Below are 16,459 nucleotides of genomic sequence, written 5' to 3'. Positions count from 1 at the left end.
GGCCGAATGATCTGAGTTCAGCCCAAGGAAGGTGGAAAAGGATCAGCTCCACACTGTTCTGACTTCACAGGTGGGGCAGTCCCTGTGCATACTTCCGACTCACACCAGGGATGCTCATACTGACTTCAAAAAGAGAATCTGGTCCATGTATGTGGCCTGGTTATGCTGGAGCTGGATACAACACTGGAAGCCTGTATTCATGTAGGAAAGGCAAGGCTGGGGTTGTGGCAGGTGTGCTGGGGCTGCCAGTTGAAGGGACGAGAATGCCGCTTTAGGAGACAGCTGACTGGCAGCTGGCTACAGGGCTGGACTTACTCTCCTCTGTTCTTTGGGTTGAATCTATGTAGTGGGAACAATGCCTGCTCTCCATATAGCAGAGAAGTTGAAATGGAAACTTGTGAGCATGAAGATGCTGCCTCTGGCTCTTCTTTTAAAATTTATGTTTTGCCTGGATATATTTTTGTGCACCACATACATCTCAGAATGGACATCAGATCTCTTGAGACTGGTGTTACAGACGGTCCTGAGCACCTACGTGGGTACTAGACTTGAACCCAAGTCCTCTGCAAGAGCAGCCAGTGCTGATAACCACTGAGCCATCATCCCGGCCTGTCTGGGGCTTTCTAACGTGCTCACAGAGGTCCGCTCCACCTAATGCTGGAATTAAAGGCACGTGCCACCACTGCCCAGCCAAGGGTTTTTCTTTTTAAGACACAGTATTAACTGGCTAGCCTCTAACTGTATATGAAGCTTACCTCAAACTCAGAGATCCATCCTGGATGTCCACATGATCTTCCCTGCCTCACAAAAGCAACAAAGAACAAAATATATTTACTTTCCGGGTTCCTTAGGGGTTTTTGGTTTCATTTTTTTTTTTAAAAGAATCTCATTTACCTAGGCTGACTTGTACTAGACCTTGCACTGTTGAATGAACCTAAGGGTTGGATCATAGGTGTGTGCCTACCTGGGGAAATGTTTCCTCAGAACTAGTAACTGTTATTAGGGTTTAACCTGAGAGCTAAGTGAGACATTACATACATACATACGCACACACGTGTGTGTGTGTGTATGTGTTAAAACAGGTATGTCTTAAAATGATGTGTTTATATAGCGCCGGCAAAGAACTGCTACTGTGGTTTCCCTACAGTGCTAAGGCAACAGCAATTGTATTCACTGTTCTTTCTAAAACTTTGAAATTGCATTCTTTTTTTTTTTTTTTTTTTTTTGTATGTGTGTGTCTGGGCACATGCATGTTTCAATGAGAAGACAATGTCTGGAAATCATTTCTCCCTTACCATGTCGTCCCAGAATCAAATCCAGATTGTCAGGCTGGGTGGTAAGTGAATCATAGGCTGAACCATCTAACCACCCCCCTGTTTCATAGAGGATAAGACAATTGCGGGAACTCCTCTAGCGTACGCAGGGATGGGGACGGAAAGGCAGGCTCCCTGGCAAGCACCTCTACCCACTGTGCCGTCATGCTTTGTCCTTAGCTCCTGTCTGTCATGTTTGTAAAGAATTGTTTATTTTATATGTATGAGTCCACTGTCACTCTCTTCACACACACCAGAAGAGGGCATCAGATTTCATTACGTTTGTGAGCCACGTGGCTGCTGGGAATTGAACTCAGGACCTGGAAGAGCAGCAGCTGGTGCTCTTGACCGCTGAGCCGTCTCACCAGCCCCTTATTGCTCCTTTTTTATTGGAAGTGCAAACGACAGTCCAACAACAAAGACCGATTATTTTCAATATTCTTTTAAACCTGTGATGATTTTCCTTCTAGCTGTTGTTAAGTGCACAACGTCCTCACTCAGAAAGGCACCTTGTTAGGGAAGGAACACTAAGAACTGTCCTCACCAAGAAAGCTGTTGGGAAGTGGAGAAGAGGGAAGCATCTTCTCAGGTTTTATTGTTCACTTATGTAAGGAGTTACAGCTTAGAATCCCATAGAGAACTGTTAGATAAGATGAGAGGCACTAAGTTGAGGCTCTAACTAGGGATCTCAAGTCCTGAGACTTCTTGAATTACACCGCAGGGTTGCCTCCACCATGGGAACTGAACCCAGGACTCCTCCCAGAAGTCCTCCTCTTATGCGGGCCTCGGTCTTGATACTTATCCAAAATTGTCCTTGAACTCACTATGCAATCTATAGAGTATAAGAACTCAGAGCCATTCTCCTGCCTCTGCCTCCTGACTGTTTTTAACCACATCCGACTTTATTTTTTAATCTTTGCTCTTTTTGCTTCCTTCATATTTACAGACATAAAGACTTGAACCACCGTATTTCTTTTTCTTAAAACAAAAATGTTTTTAGCTGCCTTAGGCTGTCTTGGGTGTTGTAACATTGTTTATCTTATTTGAAGGGACCCTCCCCCGCAAGGTCTGTCAGGACAATGTACCCAGGAAGCTTGCCTACCTTGCAAGGGAGCCTTTCTGTTTCAGAATGGACTTTATCCCTCTCGGCAGTCCCACTGCCACCTAGGTCTGATTTATTTCCCAGTCCCTATTTGGGGAGATGAACCTTTTCTAGTCCCGTCGAAGAGGATTTCGTAAAACAGCTGAATGCTGCCTGAGTCATCAGTGGCAAAAGTCCACACGTGTGTGTTTGTCTGGGAGCCAGGAGTAACTTTTGCAACACGCTGTCTCGAGAACCTCCAGGTTCGCTGGCTGCTGCTACACCGTAAAGAAAACAACAAAACCAAAAAATACGCGGAAGTGGAAAGGCCTCTTTGGAGCGGTGAGACACAGAAGGTAAGCCTCAGGGTATGCAGAATTCCTTTACTTTTACTGATCGTGGGGGTGGGGAGCTCGGGAAAGTGCCTGGCCCTTTAAGGAGGAGGGCCTGACAGTAGACTGTACCTTTAAGAGCCTCTTTGTCTAGAAACCTTCTTCAGTACCCTTCTGTGCCTCAACCAAACTTTGCCGGTGAGTCGCGCCGCGCCGCGCCGCGTCTCTGCCTCTCATGCCGGCCCGCCGTAGCCGCTGACCCGAAACTTAGTACCCGCGGCGCGAACTCGCGTAAAGGGCGCGGGGCCCCGGGTCGCGGCCGGGAGGAGCGCCGTTGGCGCAATGCGGGACCTGGGGGCGGGGCTCTGACAGGCGGGCCAATGGACGATAAGAGGCGTGGTCCGCCCGCTCGTCTCGCGCCCCGGTGACAGCTCGCGCGTGCTGATGATGGCGGTAAATAGAGGGGGGAGAGGGAGCTGGGGAGGGGCGGAGGGCCGGCGGAGCGGCCGAGGGGGCAGCCGGGGGGCGTGAGGGGCCGCGGTGGCTGGGAGTCCGCGCACACATTCGGAGGCGGGGACACGCGGCACCGGCATGCCGGCCCTCCCCTTTTAAAGGAGAAAAAAAAAAAATCTACACACGCACCGGGTGAGGGGCGACAAAGGCGGCGCGCGCCTAGCGGGCTGGAGGAGCGGCGGCAGGGGGGCGGGACCGCGACGCCGGCGGGGCCAGGGCGCCTGGGGGCCCAGGGCGGGGACGGCGGGCGGCGACAGCGAAGGCGCGAGCCCCGGCGCGCGGACCCTGCGTTTTGGCGGGGTGGGCGACGGCTGGGTTCTGAGGTGAAAGGTTTGAGGGGACAGAGGGGAAGGCAGGCTGGGGCGGGGGTTTGCTATGAGATGAGGAGGATTAGGAGAGAAAGGGTTAGAAGCCGGAGAGAGGAGTGAGAAAGAAACCCAGGCTGGCCCCGGGATGAGGTTAGGAAGCCCGGGGCTAGGAAGAGGGATCGGGGTCAGGGCTAGGAGCAGGGGTCTGGAAGACGCCAGGCTTGGCAGGTGGGAGGTGTCGGGGTGAGAGGTGCCGGGGGCAGAAGAGTTGCAAGTGGAAGACAAGGAAGGAGCAGAGCCGGGTAGTAGTTGGGAGTAGAGGAGGGAGAGAGTGATTAAGAGCCAGACGTGACAAGGGTGTGAACTAGTGCAGAGCTGGGATGAGCTGAAGGGCTGGGAGCCGCTGGGGTGGGATCGACAAGGTGTGGGTCAGTAGCTGGTGAGGGGTGTAAATTCTGCAAAGTGAGGGAGACAGGAGACCTGGATCATAACCTGGTGGAATCAAGATTCGGAGCGTTAGTGGAAGGGCTAAGGGGAAGCAAGCTGAGAGCTGGGCGTTAATAGGACAGTTGTGAGAGAAAAAGAAAAAGGCTGAAAGGACGCTAGAAGCAGGCTGTAAGGAATGATGGTGAGCTGGGACCGAGAAACTGGGGAATTGTTTATTGAAGAGGTTCAGCAAGGTAATGATAGTCGAGTCAAAAGACTGGCTGAAAAGCAGCCCGAGGAGATGAGCAACGAAGAGATGGGCCCTGGGATTTAAAGGATGGAATGGGAAGAAGGGGGAGAGAAGGGAGATTAAAGGAAGCTAGGGGAGTCCTGATGGGTGTAGAATTGGGGTGGGCTGCACAGGAGTGGGAACCGAATACTGTTTTGCCCTGAGGTGCCCCAGAAGGTCTGGAAGGGGCAGGGCACAAACGCTATAGTAAAGAATCCAATGTAGGGAGCCTTTGGTGCAGAAGATAAGGAACCATGGTGAGTGAAAGGGGACCTAAAAAGCAAGGGTAAAATCTGAGAAATAGGGGCCCAGGTGGGGGTGCAGCATAGGAGTTCTTTGTTAAGAGAAATGTGTATTGAATTTGTGAGTCCTTTTGTCCCTAATAGTAGGAAATTCCACAAACCTTTTTCTCTCTTCAAGGAGTCTTGGCTCTAGTTTCCACCTTTCATTGCTTGAAAATTCACTTTCATGTCCACTTTGAAAAGAGGGAACCCATCTTTACTTGATTTTGTTCTTGTGTGGTAGAGAAATTGGCGGCCTTGGGTGCTGAAAACCTCTTGGTTCTACTAATGTTGTGCTAAAGGGTAACTGAGTTGAGTTTATTTGCAATGTGCCTATGTGATGCGATGGTTCTGGTGGGCAGAGGACAGTTTTAGGATGGACAGTGCTGAGTGGGCAGGCTGTCTCGTCCACCGCCTTTTCTCTCTCATTGAAGACTGCATCATTGGGGAGAGAAGACTTGACTCCTTTTTGTTTTCATCAGTCACATAGATTTCTGCCTAATTGTTTTCAGCAACTGAAGAAAATATACATATACATATATATGTATATATATGAATGAGAGAGAGAGAGAGAGAGAGAGAGAGAGAGAGAGAGAGAGAGAGAGAGAGAGAGGTGAAAGAGGTGAACTACCAACCAGGGAAGTTGACTGAGCGGGAGACTGAAGTCACAGCTCTGAGGGCATTGAGTTCATATGCTGCTTCCAGCTTTGTGTGGGACATTTTTTGTGGTAATGTCTCACTCCCCAGATCTGCAGACAGTAATGAAGAAAGGTGGAATGCAGAGCTGTGGTGAATTTAGAGCTGTGGACCCATCTTTTAGATTACACAATGGATTTATGAGGACCCTCTATGAAAAAAACCTGTGAGATAAGATTGCCGTCTCTCTTCTCTGCCTGTTGTATTTTATGACTGTGAATAGAAGTGCATAGTAATATTTTCTAGAACCTTTTGATTTGTAAGACTCATTTTTAATTAAAATAATTACATTTATTTATTCATATGTATGTGGAGCATTTATGGTGGTCAGAGGGCAACTCGTGGAGGTTGGCCCTTTTCCCATCATATGTGTACCAGGGATTGAACTCAGATTGTCAGGCTTGGCAGCAAGCTCCTTTACTCAGTAAGCCATCTCTCTGGCCCTAGATGACCATTTTGGAAATTAAAGGGAAGATGAGGATTTGGGGACAATTCTTGGTAGTGTGTTTTAATGATTTTTTTAAATTCCGAAATGATTATATTTAGATAAGAATATTAATGAGTATTTACTTCATATCTGATAATGTAAAAAATAATGTGTAATTTCTCTTCAGAGGAATGGGGTACAAACTATTCTTGACTTTTTTTTCAGATTTTATTTTATGTGTATGGGTGCTTTGCTTGCATGTGTCTGTATACCACATGCATGCCTGGTGTCTACAGAGCGGCACTGCAGAACAGGGAGTCAGATTCCCCAGTAACTGGAGTTACAGACAGTTAGGAGCTGTGTGTCTGTGCTAGGAATCTAGCTTGTGTCCTCTGAGGAGAGCAGCCAAGGGCTCTTAATTACTGATCCACCTCTCCAGTCATGTTCTCAAGGTTATTTCATGGTGTACATTCAGATAAACAATGGTACCTTTTCCCTTTGAAATCCTGAAGAGGTTGCAAGTGTTGTTGGCGCTGGTGCAAGGTCTTGGGTTGGTCCTCAGCACTGCAAGCAAGACAACGTCAACAACCCTAGTCTGGGGCTGGGTGTGTAGCTCGGCTGGTACAGGGCTTGCCTAGCATTTGTGAAGGCTTGGGTTTGATCCCAAGCACTGTATAGTGGCTCATGCCTGTCATCTGAGCACTCCACAGCAGAAAGGTCAGCCTTGCCTCCATGAGTGAGTCTGAGGCTACCCTGGGTTACAGGAGACTACATCTGAAACAAGTGAACATGAAGAGAGGCAAACACTCTCCTTTGGGATTAGCGTTATTTCTAAACAGAAAAGCCCAGCCTCCCAGTGTTGTGTGATTTTAGGTTGCTCTTATTTGGTGGATATTTGATATGTAGCAACACTTAGGTCTCTAGCATTAGCAAGGTTTACTTTTGATTTGTGACTATCAGAGACAGTGTGTGTGTGTGTGTGTGTGTGTGTGTGTGTGTGTGTGTGTGTGTAATTTAGAATATGAACTCTGGGTTAACTGTTAGCTGTGCTTAGGGCAAGCTTATAGTTTATGGCTTACTTTCTGGCTTCTGCTAGGCAGATTTAAGGTAGATAATGATTTTAACAACTTGTAGGATAATTTTTAATTATTTTTTCCTGCTTAATTGAGATTAATCTAGAAATACTAACTTTGAAAATGAAGAATATCTTCAATATGAGATGCCTGTTCTGTGCAGTATGTGCACATGCTGCATTTGGGCTGTCTAAGGTATCGCCTTAGACAGCTGTGTTGTGCTCTAAGGTATCGCCTTAGACAGTTGTGTTGTGCTTTAAGGTATCTCCTTAGACAGTTGTGTTGTGCTCTGTGTAAGGTATTGCCGTTTTTATGATGCAATTGTCTAAAGGTAATCTGTCTGTGTGAAAATACAAACTACAGGCTCAAAGGCAGGACCGTCTTTGAGTGGGGCCTTTGTTCCCTTCACACAGCTATCGTGTGCTAAACATCTCATTGGGAATGGTTGCTTTACTCTGGTCTCCTGTCTCCCTTTCCCTTTCCCTTTCCTTCCCCTACTTCCTTTCTCTTCCTCTGTGCTGGTGGTGAACTCCAGAGTATCTCATGTGCTGAGCAAATATTCTTAGCAAGGAACTGCACTCTCAGCCCTCAGTGTATATTTCTAGAACTGAAAATGGATAATCTTTTCTGTTTGTGGGACACTGGTCTCACTATGCAGCCCTGGTTGGCCTGGAACTTACTGTGTTGACCAAGCTGGCCTTGAACTCACAGAGACCCATCTGTCTCTGCTTTTGTTATGCTGGAATTAAATCGGTGGGTCACCGTGCCTGGCTGAAAGTGAATCACTTTTTAATTCAGACACTATGCTTAAAAGGACTCCAATGTTATGTTTTAGCTGTTTTCTTTTGTTCACCTTATTTTGTTGTTGTTTTGTTTTGAGACAGGTTCTCACTGTAGATCTCTCTCTAGCCTTGAACCTACTAGATAGAGCAGGCTGGCGTCTGCTTCTCCTATACTGGGAGTGATGGTGGGCTCTACCAATACTGGCTTGTCCCTAGTTTTCTGTTTTTGTTTTCAGATTTGACCTCGCACTGCCGACCGGCCTAGTCTTAAGTTGACTCTGTGGTCTAACCTAGCCTTAAGTTTGTGGCCATTCTCCTGCCTAGCTTTTGAGTGCTAGTGTTATAGGCGTCAGTACCATACCCAGCAGTCAGTCGAACTTTTATTGGTTATTTGCTAAGAATAAAACTTATTTATATTTTCAGGTTTGGATGAGTAGGTGTACATAATTTTTTCCTGGTTAATTGTAGAGTCTTTGGGTGGAAAGAGACCTTGAAAGGATCTCCAGTTTTATCTGTGATTTCAGTCCATATCCACCTAAGTTATCCCAGTAGATCAAAAGTCATCTGTTTTTGTTTTGTTGTTTTTTTTTTTTTTTTCTTTTTCTTTTTTTCGGAGCTGGGGACCGAACCCAGGGCCTTGCGCACCACTGAGCTAAATCCCCAACCCCTGTTTGTTTTTTTTTAATTTTTTTTCTTTTTTCTTTTTTTTCGGAGCTGGGGACTGAACCCAGGGCCTTGCGCGTGCTAGGCAAGCGCTCTACCACTGAGCTAAATCCTCAACCCCCATCTGTTTTCTTATAAATCTAAAGTGTCAACAGGGAGCCTTGTAGGTAATGTCTTCTTTTTAGGAGATTTTGCAAAGTAATCAGCACACACTTAATGCTCTAATCATATTTATTCATTGCTTTGCCCTCAATCTTTTACAGGAAAAAAAGTCACTTATTGTTACATTTATAAAATCTTTAGCTGGTATGGTAACTCAGGGCAGTAATTCCAGCATTGAGGAGGCTGAGGCAGGAGAATATCCAGGAGTTTGAGCCTAATCTGGACTACTTAGTAAGTTCCAGGCCAATCTGAGCTCTAAGGTGAGATCTTGTCTCACAACACAAAAAAGAAAGCAAGCAAACTCTGGTGACAGAAGGTGTCACTGAGTTGCATGACCCTCAGTTCCAGAACCTGTCATAAATCAACTCCTCACAGCAGTTCTGAGACACTTTTTTTTAAATTATTTATTTCATGTATGAGAGTACACTGTCAGTGCCTTCAGACACACCAGAAGAGGGCATCAGATCCCATTACAGATGGTTGTGAGGCACCATGTGGTTGCTGGGAATTGAACTCAGGGCCTCTGGAAGAGCAGTCAGTGCTCTTAAACTGTGCCATCTCTCCAGCCCCCGAGGCAGGACTCTTAAACTATTGTACTGAAATAAAGAGTCCTTTGAGATGAAATGACTTTCCTATTTCTACAGAGACATATTTATTTGGTCCTTACTAGCCTCTCAGCACAGATACTATTTCTGTCAATTACAACTCAGTGATACCCTTATTCTTTATTTTATATTTGATGATGGGGATTGTACCCCGAGCTTATGTACATAAGCATGTGCTCTTCCACCCCGACCCTGAGCTCCTCCCTCAGTCTTGTGTGTGCCCATGCACATGTGTGTGGGGGTAAGTGTGTGTTTCCTCAGTCACTCCCTACCTCTTATCTGCGACGAGGGCTCTCACTGAATCCTGACTTCACCTTCTAAGCTAGGCTGGCTAGCCAGGAAGCTCCAGGAGGCTGTCATGTTTGCCTCCCTGGTGCTAGAGTTAATAAATGCCAACTGTCTGGCTTTTACATGTATGAGTACTAGGGATCTCAGCCGTGAGATTAGTCCTCTCAGTTGGGTCTTCTTTCCAATCTTTACATGATCTCTGGTTCTGTTCTGAAACATCCCTCTCCTCCTCTTCCTCCCCTTCCTCCCCCTCCTCTTCCTCCTCTTTTTCTTTTTCTTTTCTATTTAAGATCGTGTTTCATATAGCTCAGTTCAACCTAAAATCTGGCGTACCACATTTGGTACGTATGGAAAAGGATAACCTTGAACTCCTTTTTCTTCTTCTTTTGAGACAGGATTTCTCTGTGTACGCTGGTCTTCTGGAGCTTGCTGTGTAGACCAGACTGACCTGGAACTCAAAGATTCCCCCCTGCCTCTGCCTCCTAAGTACTGGGATTAAAGGCATGCACCCCCATCCCCGCTCAGCCTGCCTTGAATTCCTAACCTGCCTTTACCTCAGTTCTGGAGCCCAGAAGCTTTCCGCTGTACACCCCCCTTTCTGTTTCTTAAAGTGCTGAACCTAGGGCCTGTGCCTGGGGTGACGTCTGATACACATATTACACGGGGCTCTCCTGTGCTCTTATTCTTATTCTTATTCTAAAATTGTTTTTGCAAAACCAACAACTCCAAACCAGTTTTCTAGCACCTTACTGTGTTGCAGATTGCCAGTCCACTATTGAAGTTGGAAAAATATTTACTCAGTTGAAAGATTATTGCTGTTTGAGGAAAGATGGACATTATGCTTCAGCTCAGCTATCCATGTTTTCTTTTCTTCTTTATTCTCTCTTTATGTATGCCTGCCTAAAAAATGTACTCAGCCCCCTGCTTTCATCTGGTGACATGAATCGGTTTACTCACTGAAATTGAAAACATAGCAGAGTGTGGTGCTTCACACCTGGAGTCTCAGCACATGGGGGACTGAGGCCAGAGGATTACCCGTAAGTTCAAGTCCAGCCTGAGTAAGGTCTATCCCTAGCTCTACAGACTGTTAGAAAGCAAAGACTACTGAGACTACTGACTGAGTGCTTACCTTTGTTTGCTGAGCATGTACATTGTGACAGGAACGACGGGGAGGGGCTTCTGTTGGAGAGGTTTCTTTTTAAGGTGTTTGTTTCTTTGAAATGGGGTCTTATGTAGCTGAAACTCTTGAACCTCCTGCCTACACCGTCCAAGTTCTCTAAGTGTAGGCCTGTGCTACCGAACAGTCTAGGCTCTTGAAATGATAGAGTCAAGGGGTCTGGGTTCGGTCCATTTTTCTTTGCCACTTTGAACTATGAGACAAGAAAAGTCTGAAGTGCAACAGGGAGCAGCAGAGAAACCTGAGTGTCTGGCACCGCAGACAGAATGGACAAGGCCTATGTTGGGGTGAGAAAATGCATTCGACAGGCGCCCAGAGAAGAGGCTCTCTGCAAAGTAGAGGCTCGGATGAGTCAACTGCAGTCTCTTCTCCAGGGCTGCTGTTCCAGGCCCTCTGAAGAGCCTTCCTCCCTCCCCTGCCTTAGGCTTGGTCAGTTTGAGGACAGACAGGAAGGTTGCTTGAGTGACTCCTGCAGATCTGGCCTTGAGCTTGTCCAACCAGTCCATCAGCAGGGGCTTGCTGAGGGAGATTAAAGCTGCTTGTCTCAGGTCTGGAGGGTGAGCAAGAAGCTGGCCATCTTGGAAATGTGACACCTTTATTACCTAGCTAAATCCACTCTCCCTGTCTGTCTAACTCCTGGTCTCTCACTCCCATGATCTGCAAAATTATATTTTGATGACTCTGTGTTTTATTAGTCTTTCAATCTTGTGGGAAGTTGCAGAAATGACTGGAAGAGATTTTTATATGCTATCATTCAAATATGCCTTCATTCAAACCCGCACTTGTTTTTACCTGATTTGCTTTATCATTGCTAAGAATGTTTAAACAAATAACATAGAAGAAAATTAATGTGAGCACATCTGTCCTAATAGAGAAGAGGGGAGGGACCAATGAACTGGCTCAGTGGTGAAGACCACTTACTGCTCTCGCAGAGGTTGTGAGTTCAATTCCCAGCACTCATGCCGAGTGCCTCTATTCCACCTGTAATCCCAGCTCTGAGAACTTCTGACCTCTGGTCTCCAAGGGCATCTACACTTAAATATACATACCCACACACAGACACATACATAAAAATACATACCCACACACAGACACATACATAAATATACATACCCACACACAGACACCTACATAAATATACATACCCACACACAGACACCTACATAAAAATACATACCCACACACAGACACATACATAAAAATACATACCCACACACAGACACATACATAAAAATAATACTGCCAGGCATGGTGGAGGCAGAAGCAGGCAGATCTCTGTGAGTCAGGTTCCAGGACAGCCAAGGCTATACAGAGAAACCTTGTCTCGAAAAACCAAAACAAAAGAAAAAGCAAGAAGTCACACACACACACACACACACACACACTGTTTTAAAGGAGGCTAAGAGATGGCTCAGTGGTTAAGAGAGTAGTTAAGTGTGGTCCTCAGCACCCACACTGCAGCTCGTAATTGCCTTTAACTCCATTTCTATGGGATCCTATGACTTCTTATGGCTTCCAGCATCACAAGGCTTACATGTGGTACATACATACATACATATGTACATACATACATACATACACACACACATATATATACATACAGATATACAGGCAAATGCACATAAAAAATTAAAATCAGGGCCAGGTGTGGTGACCCACCCAGGGGGCAAAGGCAGGAAGATCTCTGTGTTTGAGACCAGCCTGGTCTATATAGTAAGTTCTAAGACAGCCAGGGCTACATAGAAAGATCCTGTCTCAAAATAAATAAATACCTTGGAAAAAAATGAAAGGGAATTGGTCTGGTGTATATTCTATTTTAGTCAAAGCCCTTAGGGTGAAGTAATGTCAGGGGTATTGGTTCAAAACCCGGACTCCCAGAAATCAGGAGGTTGAGGCAGAAGGGTTACCATAAATCCCAGGTCAGCCTGGGCTGCATTGTTTCAGTGGAGCTTGGGCTAGAGTGGGACCTTGCCTTAGAAAGGTAAATAGTTGAGGGCTGGGGCTGATTTAAACACGGTAGGGCGAGCGCAAGGCCCTGGGTTCGGTCCCCAGCCAAAAAAAAAAAAAAAAAAAAAAAAAAAGAAAGGTAAATAGTAAACACGAGGGCTCGCTAAGGCTACGCAGTGCTTTCTTTAGCACACGCTGGGAAGATTCTGTGACTCGGGAATGACCGATGGGCAGGCTCCTGCTAGGGACAAACACTGTGCTGCGTCTTAGGACATAGTAGTTGCCAATGTTGCACTGTGTGAGAAACGTGCCGTGAAATATTTGAAGCGATATTTCTATCATGAAGATCTTTATGCAGCTTCAAGGAGCTGGAAAGGACCAACATACACAGGGTTCTGCTGCTGGAATGTTGACTGGGATTCATACAAGTTGGTCTGCCTTCCACTGAAGTAGTCTAAAGAAATAGTAACGTAGCCACCACCTCCTACCTAAATGTTGAATCTTTTCCATTGTTATCAGTGAGGAAGTGACCTGACCCCATCTCACCTCCAGACAGACTGCAGTCTACGGTGTTAAAGGTGTGAACCACGCAGGCCTGTCTAGCTGAAGCCAGAGGGTTATTAGTTGCTTTCTGACTGTGTGAAACACGGAACTTGTGGGCTTCATTTCCTTTTCCCCCCTCTTTAAGCTGTTATCAGAGCTATGAAATATAGCTCCTTATAAAAGCTGATTGTAATAATTAGAAACGCTTCCCTTTCATAAGGATGAGAAAATTACAAATTATTTGGGAGGCATTGTTTCTAGTCATGTGTTATTGTTTCTGAGACATGGACAGTTTTAAAAGACTATAATACCATTCCGTTCCCATTCACATGGTAATAGAAGTGTGGGAAGTAAGGGCTCCTCGGAAATGTTCAGTGTTGTTTTTACCATGTGTCAAGTTGTAAACAGCATTCTGTGACAGGTATTTTTTCTCTTTGTCTTCCTTTGAGCTAATTAGTAATTTACACTCTAGTAGCATCTCTCCCAGCTTCCCGGTGTGAAAATGCTGCTACTCCATGCTTTCCCCGCAGTAGGGGCTGACAAATGGATGGAGCAAATGTTGGCTCGCACATAGAAGAGAATCAGGGTAAAACTTGATTTCTGCGTGTGTCTCTCTCCCTCTCCACCATGCCCTCCTTAGCGTAGAAGTGTTAGGACCTTCTGGAACCCATAGCTACTGCCCGTGGTTCAGTTTGATACTTTGTGTGCTGTTTCCCACCCCCACTCCTGTGCGGTGGGATTTGGGGAGGATTAGCTCTGCACAGTGTAGAGCCCAGGAAGCTGGTCTTTACTGCCCCGACTCCAGTGGGATAACTAGCCTCCAGCCTCCTCTTCAGAAGCCTCCAGGCAGTGCTGCTCTTGCTGGGCCAGTGACTGCGCCCTCCATGGTGGGAGCTGAGTTAGGAAGATGCTTTTATCTGCCGCTTAGCTCCCCAAAGGGAAAGCTGTCTTACCTCTGTATCAGCTTTTTCAAAAGACAGCTGAGTGATCAAAATTTAAATTATGACTGAGTTTTAACCTGTGTCTCCTGGAGGTCCTGCTCTTCCTTCCTTCCTGCTCTCTCTATGCTGTCTCTGATGCAGGGCGGGTGTGCAGGCATTAAGTGTGCTCACTAGCACAGACCTGTGTGGAAATGTTAAAGCAGCGGGAACATTCCACTCCCAGGTAGCCTCCGAAGGGTTCATTTGTCTTGTCAATGGAAATTTTATTTGAAAATTAAAGCAAGGATGGATAGAGGCTTATTGGTTTATCAGTATTGAGCTAAAATCCTTCTAGAATGGCAGATAAATTGGGGTACTTATTTTTATAATGATAGCTACTGATTTATCAGGATAGTAAGGTCACAGGCCCTGTTAGCGCTAATTCAATTCTTCTTGAAAAAAATTGTTACCTGGAGGTAGTCATGAAGAAAATTGGGTAAGAAAATGTGAATAGCTTATTTCAGTCATTGTTACTATTAGGGTTATCATCACAGGCATTGAGCCTCTGAGGGCAAATTGGCACCTGTGAACAGAGGTCATCTCATTTATGCGGCCTTACAAAGTCTGTGGGTCTGAATTAGTATTTTGTCTTTATAAACCCAAGTTCCAGCCAGGCATGATAGAACATACCTGCAGTCCTAACACTTGGGAGGTAGAGGCAGAATGAGCTGGAATTCAAAGTACTAGTCAACTATAATACCCAAGCCTCACAGGACACCAGAGTTGGGTTCCCAGGACCTACATCAGGTAACTCAAACCCATCTAAGTGCAGCGCCAGGCGACCCGTTGCCCTCTTCTGGCCTCTTCAGGCACATAAACCTCCACTGCCCGATACAAAACCTTACAAAGAAAGGGCAGCAGCAGCCTGGAGAGAGCTCAGTGGTTAAGAACTCTTGTAGAAGATCCAGGTTTGGGTCCCAGCACCCACATGGCAGTTCAAGGCTGTCTGCAACTCCAGTTCCAGTGAGTCCAACCCTGTACCCATGTAAACCACATAAACGTATGCAGGCATGTTTACATACATATAAGTAAATTTAAAAAAATAACTCTAAGTCTATTTGTCAGCGTCCCATTGCTGTGAAGAGACCACACAACCATGGCGACTCTTATCAGGAAAACATTTAATTCTGGGTTGCTAACAGTTCCAGAGGTCCTCTATCCTCGTGCTAAGAACATGGCAGCCTACAGGCAGACGTGGTAGCTGAGAGTTCTACATCTGAATCTAAAGGTAGTGGGGGAAAATGAGCCTCTGAAACCCAAAGTCTACCTTCAGTAACACACTTCCTCCATCAAGGCCACACCTTTTAATCCCTCTCAAGTAGTGCCACTCCCCAATGAGGAAGCGTTCAAATATATGAGTCTATAGGAGCCATTCCTATTCAAACCACTACATTGGGGGAAAATCCCAGAATGTCTAGACTATCCTTGTGGATAGCCAATGCTAATTTACCTTTTCCTGCTTGCTCTTTGCCTGCTTGCACTTACATTAACTTAGTGTGTGTGTGTTGTCTGCATGGACCACAGATTGTCCGTGGAGGTCAGAAGACAATTTGTGTCAGCTGGTTCTCTTCCACTGTGTGGGCTTCAGGGATGGAAGTCATAAGGGTTGGTGATAAACACCTTCACTGAGCCATGTTGGCTGGCCCCAACATTTACCTGTCCGCTCTTTCCTGTATGTTAGTTTTATTGCGTGCTCATGTTTAGACACTAACTGCACCTCTGCACTTTATAACACCTAGGGTAGATCAGATTCATAAGCAACACTACATAAAATGTCGTCCATGTGGATTGATCAGAGAGGTATTATCAGATCTAAGGGCTGGAGGGTCACTCAGCCTCCTGGACCCTCATATGGGCAAGGCCTGGCTTCTACCGTTAGAAAGGCGAAAATAAGTGAGTCTGCGAAGACCCGGAAGTGAGTGCATAGCCATGGAGCCAGCGCACTCTTGTCCAAATCCCCACAGGCGAGCAACACCGTCCTCCCCGTTACACTGCTAGTATGACTCTTGAATTCATCGTGGTCTACAGCTATCTTTAAATTCAGTAGTTCCAAACATTTACATATAAATAAAGTGAAACGTTTTTACCTCCCTTTACCTGTAAGACTGACGAACATTTAAAAGTCAGTGCCTGCCTGTAGGATGGGCGTTTGAGAAAGCTGAGAACCTCGCACACTGTTGTCAGGATGGAAACCTTGGCAGTGTTTATTAGGATTTCAAATGTGTGTATGCCCCTCTTTAGGAATTTGTTCTATATCCATGTACTTGAAATAAAAAGAGAAGTATGAAGCCTGAAATAGTGGCTTAACATTGCCTAGCATGCATCAGGCTCTAGGTTTGATTCCCATTTAAGAGTGATGAGCGCTGAGGCTGGGGAGATGGCTCAGTGGTTAAGAGCCTCACACTGCCCTGCCAGAGGACCTGGGGTCAGTCCCTCACACCCTTGTGACAACTGACAACTGGCTGTAACTTCAGTTCTAAGTTATTTGATGCCCTTTTCTGACTTCCATGGGCACACATGTAGTGCATATACATACACGCAAACAGAACACTCATTCATACATTCACATAAAC

General features: G+C 46.0%; 1 protein-coding gene across 5 annotated transcripts in view; it reads left to right on the top strand.

The window, feature by feature from the left end:
- Usp49 (ubiquitin specific peptidase 49) overlaps positions 1 to 16,459 on the top strand; it is a 68,489-nt gene that overhangs the window by 10,697 nt on the left and 41,333 nt on the right. Inside the window, exon 1 of one of the 5 annotated variants that reach the window (XM_032900574.1) lies at positions 2,646 to 2,750. The exons of 1 other annotated variant lie outside the window; for it this stretch is intronic. The gene's annotated coding sequence lies outside the window, so the exon portion shown is untranslated. Of the gene's footprint in view, positions 1 to 2,645; positions 2,751 to 3,138; positions 3,180 to 3,880; positions 4,520 to 16,459 lie in introns of those variants that run through there. 3 more of the 5 variants (XM_032900579.1, XM_032900578.1, XM_032900577.1) reach the window with 3 other exon arrangements.

Source organism: Rattus rattus, chromosome 4 (assembly GCF_011064425.1).
Source record: "Rattus rattus isolate New Zealand chromosome 4, Rrattus_CSIRO_v1, whole genome shotgun sequence".
Classification (NCBI taxonomy): Eukaryota; Metazoa; Chordata; class Mammalia; order Rodentia; family Muridae; genus Rattus; species Rattus rattus.
The sequence above is the reverse complement of the archived record's forward strand: the minus strand, read 5'-3'. Positions and strand labels throughout refer to the sequence as shown.